Source organism: Arachis duranensis, chromosome 10, assembly GCF_000817695.3.
Source record: "Arachis duranensis cultivar V14167 chromosome 10, aradu.V14167.gnm2.J7QH, whole genome shotgun sequence".
Taxonomy (NCBI): Eukaryota; Viridiplantae; Streptophyta; class Magnoliopsida; order Fabales; family Fabaceae; genus Arachis; species Arachis duranensis.
Genome location: NC_029781.3, coordinates 94,394,984 through 94,400,995, shown reverse-complemented (window position 1 = coordinate 94,400,995; position 6,012 = coordinate 94,394,984).

Genomic DNA, 6,012 nt, shown 5'->3' with positions numbered 1-6,012 from the left:
AGAATATATAATTAAATAATAGTTAGAAAATATATATATATATAAATATAGTTAGAGAAAATTTAATTCAATGGGATGTCTGAGTTAGACTAATATGATAAATTAATAAAAGGAACATGTTTAGAACTTTTTGTAATATTTTTAGTAAAAAATATATGTTTAAAAAATACATTTTTGGATTAATGTTGTTGATTTTGATCAATAATTAAGTTTCGTAAAATATAATAATATAATGTATTTGGTTTTTGATAATAATTATTTGTTTACTGTTACGTTCTTAATTGACTTAAGTATGCTATTGTATTTAGTAGTAATTATTTGTTGATAATATTGGTTGTTCTAGTTTTTTTATTATATGTCAGTAGCAAATTAGTAATTGTTGGTAGTTTGATTAATAATTTTTGTTTTTGTAGAGTTTATGGACGTTGACGTGTAATCACCCTACTGTCCTTCTGGATCGGTACGATGATAGGGTAGAGGAGCATTTACGTTTTACTGATTTTTATCATGCATCTCAGATTGGAATAGTGCAGTGTCAGAAAGCACTCGTAAATATTTTAGTCAAAAGGTGACATCCAGACACACATACCTTTCACCTTCTGATTGGTGAATGTGCTGTAACACTGGAAGATGTGGCTATGATTCTTGGTCTTCCGACGGACGGTCTTCCAGTCATAGGGATGACTATCAGCAGTTTTAAAGCCTTAGAGACGGAGTGTTTGCACCAATTTGGGGTTGTACCGAGAAAGTCAGAATGTAGAGGAAGCGGTATAAAGCTTACGTGGCTACGGGATCTAAAAAAACAGTTACAGTTGACTGATGAAGAAAGTATATAGAGGTACGTGAAGTGCCACATAGGTACGATATTGTTGGGAGACAAGTCTGGGACATTTGTGCACTGGAAGTTTCTGCCTTTACTTTGTGATTTTGGCAGTATCATACAGTTCAGTTGGGGTTTGGCTTGCCTCGCACATCTGTACAGGGCGTTATGCAGGGCATCTCGTTTTGACTGTAAGGAGATCGACGGTTCGCTAACACTGCTGCTCGTTTGGGCTTGGATCCGCTTTCCATTTCTAGCGCCGGTTCATAGGGAACCTCGTAGTTTTTCGCTTGCAAACAGGTAACATTATCTTACATTTACTCCGTATCTTCATATTTAGAATCCAGTCCTGTTAATGAATTAAGCGATATTAGGTGGCGTAACTGGGAGCGTGGAGACCAACGCTTTAGGTATATGAAACTTGCTCACTTTAGGAAGGCCTTGGATGATCTTCAGGAAGGCCAGGTATATTTTCATTAAAGAATTAGTTGGTTTGGGGGTTGCAGCATTATTGTTATTCCGATTGTAATCACTAGTGTGGTTTATTTTTCACAGTTTATGTGGGTTGCTTATTCTGTGGATCGTGTGGACCCGGACATAATTTCTGCAGACATCTACATGCACTCAGTTGTGTGGAGTGCTACGGTGCCGTTGGTATCTTTTGAATGCATTGAGTGGCATGCAACCGATCGGTGTAGGCGACAGTTTGGTTTTGTGCAGGGAGTTCCTCATCAGGAACGAAATCTAGACAAGGCACACGAAGAAGTCCTGACTGGTCCTAAGAATTTTAATTGGGCCACAGCCACGAGTCATTCATTTTGGGTGATGCAGTGGACAATAGGTATAATCACGTTCTGACTGAACTTGATGGTCCACATCATCCTTTAGATATTTACATGCACTGGTACCATACAAAATATGGCAACCATTTGAACTTGTCCGATCTTGTAGTTCAAGAGAATGACGGGGTGATCAGGGTATAGATGATGTGGTGCAAGAGAATGAAGAGGCTGAGGAGCAGGAGACACACTCACTGCCACTTCCACCTCCGCCTCCACCTCCACAGGAACAACCTCAGTGTGCAAGCCAATATGTACCATAAACACAATTTACCTCATCATACCCAATACATCAGGAGTATTGGAGTGTGCTACAGTTTGACTTAGGAGACGGTAGTTCTTTTAGCCAGTTGCTTGGGTTCATGGCTGCAGATGCAGGCCAATCACAGTTTGACTTAAGTATGCTGTAGAATGTTGCTTTGACAAGTGCAGTAATAGGGAGATTGCATGCGCCCTTCAAGACTGAGTTGATGCATTCTACTAAATTCGTCGTCATGTGACCCCATCGGTAGCCACCATCAAATGCTAACGCATACTGTTCGTGGGGGATTCGATTTAACCAGTTAGTGTAAGTCTCGCCCCGTTCTCGTAACCGCTGAAAACGCACTTCGTACTCGCGCACCGTCCTCGAATATCCTACATAATAACAAACAACAAAAAAAATGGGTTAACAAACACTTATTGAAGGTATCTCTATTGATAACAAACTTTGAATTACTCAATGTTACCTATATTGACGACAAGTTTTTGCAGGTACGGTGCCTTAAATTTTCTCAAGAAATTCGACTCTATATGCCTCATGCAAAACATATGGAAAGTTCTAGGAGGTGACCATGCTCCGTTACTGCAAGCCAAAACTGCATTGATGGATTCGTGTCTGTCGGATATGAGCCCCACACCATCCAGAGTCACAACATGTTGTCGCAGGTTACTAAGAAAAAAGTGCCACGCATCAGAAGTCTCTCCCTCCACAATAACAAATGCAATTGGGGAGATATTGTTGTTACCATCCTATGACACTGCCACTAACAAACAACCCTTATACTTTCCGTACAAGTGAGTCTCATCCACCTGGACAACTGGCTTACAATGTCTGAATGCTCTAATGCAGGAGTAATAACTCCAAAAGACCCGATGCAATACCCCGGATATCATTTACCAAGTTATCGCCTTGGTATGTAGGCATAGTCTCAAAATGGACGATAGCTGATGGCTCTTTATGACACATGGCCTCAAACCATATCGGCAATGCTTCGTACGATGCTTCCCAACCTCCAAATATTTTTTCTACTGACTTTTGCTTAGCCAACCATGCTTCCCGATAACTTACAGTGTAATTGAACTTCGATTGCACTTCTACAATAACTGATTTTACCTTTAACGAGGGGTCAGCCTCAACCAACGGCTTTATTACTTCTGTAATTGTGTTAGAATCCAGCTTCGAATGATCCTGAGAAATGGTGGCTCTGGTACAGGTGTGACTACCATTATACCTCCTAATAACCCAACAGTACTTTTTGCTGATGATGTTAACCTTGATAAGCCAATCACACCCCCTCCCCATAATGTGTACACTTGGCATAAAATGTCAACGGCTCCGACTCATACACCCGATAGTCTACACTTCTTCGGATGACATACTCTTTCATCGCCCTAATAACAGCTTCCCTTGAACTGAATTCTATCCCAACAGCAAATTCACCATCTGCAACCAGAAGGACTTCTGCCACGACGGCAACCATACGAAAAATTTAATAACCGAAATTAAAGGTAAATCAAATACACTCAATACATCTATGGTGATATTATTAAACTCTACATCAGGTTATTATCTCAATCCTAACAAAAAAGGAAAACATAAATACATAAATAAATATTGATTAACAAATAGTAATTAATATTTAACTAAATCAATGACTAACCAAAAATTTTTATTATCCTACACTTAACTACATAAACACCTTCCCAAGTGCTAATTGAATATATTTTCACATGTCACTTAACTATTTGCTCTATCAATAACTAACAAAAAATATTATTATTCTACACTTAACTACATCAACACATAAACAAATGCTAATTAAATATACTTTCACATGTCACTTAACTCTTTGCTCCATCACTCAATATAATTTATTACAGAATTCTAATCCGTCTTATAAAAATAGGCAATTACGTACCGGCGCTCATATAATCTGGAAACTCCGAAGCATGCATGGCTTCCAAATTCAACACTCGCATGAAAGATGGCTCCTCGAACGACACTTCATTTGCCAGTGAATTGCCATGTCTGTCACATTTGGAGCCATAGTGCCGTCACCTTGATCTTCATCTCCATTTGGATCCACAACTTCATAATTGCTTTCGAACTCTTCTTCACTGTCACTATTGTAATCTTCTCGTACAATATTTCGGTCGGCCTCAGATTATTCGAATTCAATGTACAACTCGATGAACGACATTTGGGCACGACTTTCAATATACATTGAAAACATCTCTTGCATATTCGCTTCGTCGGTTATATATTTGGTTTGAAATTGAATGAATCCACCAAATACTGAGATGGGATATCTGTATAAAATACATGATATCTTCCTTGACATCGCAGAATCTATCTTCTCATATATCACACATTTGAGCTCTTCAAATGAGATTGTGAAGGGAATAACAACATCCAATGGATTTTCACAAATAAACTTTACTCCTTCAGATGTTTCTAACAAAATCTGACCAAAATAATACACTTTTAAAAGAACTCTATCATCTATTTCCCTCAACAACCTAAACAGAAACAGAACCCTCACAATCAATTTTTTTAACCTCGTAACAAAGAAAAAAGAACCAGGAGAAGTAGAAAAACGCAGAAGAACACAGTGAGGAAGAAGACACTATCTGCCTTGTTTATGTGTTACACATTTTTATATACATATAGCTCCATAAATCAGACCCTACGAGTTGTTCAAACTCGTTCAAAAAATTCTTTTAATAATCAAATTGGACCCTACGAATTGCTTTTTCTATTACTAAAAAAACACCTACACGGACGGTCCGATTTGCACCATTAAAAATTCAAATTTTCCCTCCTTACAAATCGGACTATCCGATTTGCCCCTTATATTTTATTCAATATACAATTCGCATGGTCCGAATTGCTCACATCAAAAATCATAAAAAGCTACCCCACATTGTGGTGTAGCACCTCCATACCCCATAACAAAGCACTACACACTCATATGTTCCATAACTAAAAAAATCAGCCCCAATATTTATAAAGTTATATGTTATAAATAATAATTTAAAATTAAAAATGAGATTTATTATTTCAAAGTTTATCTCAGTTTAATTTTATTTTTTAATATTTTTAATTATTTTATTAAGATAGTTATATAATTATAAAATTTTGTTAGTTCTTTATTAAGATGATATTATTTTTTAATGTAAGATCAGTCTCATTTCATCTATCAATTTTAATACAAATTTTAATTTTAAATCAGTTTACTTCTTGAAATATTCCAAAAATATTCCATTAAATAGAGTTTGTTTTGGAGTATTGGGATTCATTATTATATTTTGTGGCTAAAGATTGGAACTTAAATTTCAATACAGGAACACAAAATTTCAGTTCTTTCAGGACCTTAAAAAAGTGGGAACATAAGAAAACTAAAATTTTAGAGATGCGGACAACAACTTTAATAACATTTCTTTTCGAAAATATTCTCATTTAACTTTTTAAATTTCCATTCTACCTTCTCTGATCTATCTTCACCTCTCCAACCTTCTGTCTCCTGACATTGTCACCGTCCGCACTGCCATGTTTCCCACCGGAAAGACCCACCATGACGACTTTTGCCGCCTCTTCTCCAAGCATGGCCCCCATGTTTTTCGCGACGCCATTTTGACCATCTCCTTCGTCGGACCAATTGTTGCTAATTTCTCATCACCATCCACCATACCCAAACCCCCGAAAGATTCAAACTTTTCACCATTCCAGAGGGGTTGAAGGTCTTTGAGCTCTGCTTTGTCATGGTGAGTAACAAATGTGCTTGGCAATCCTTCTTGGTTGAAGACAAGTTCTTTTGAATTCTCCTGGCAAGGTTGCAGATATTTGATTCATTAACATGAATTGAATTTCTAGGGAAAAAAAAGAAAAGAAAAGAAAAATAGAGTTTGTACATGATTGTTACTTTAGTTGAGTTCATTGGAGCCAATTTGAACTTTTCTGATGACGATGATGAAGAAAAGGAGGGATTAGGATTTAAGTTTTTTTTTTTTTAATTAACAAGTATATTTTTTACTTAAGACATAATTTACACTAAACACAATATAGATACTTAATTTAATCTTCATCTCTCA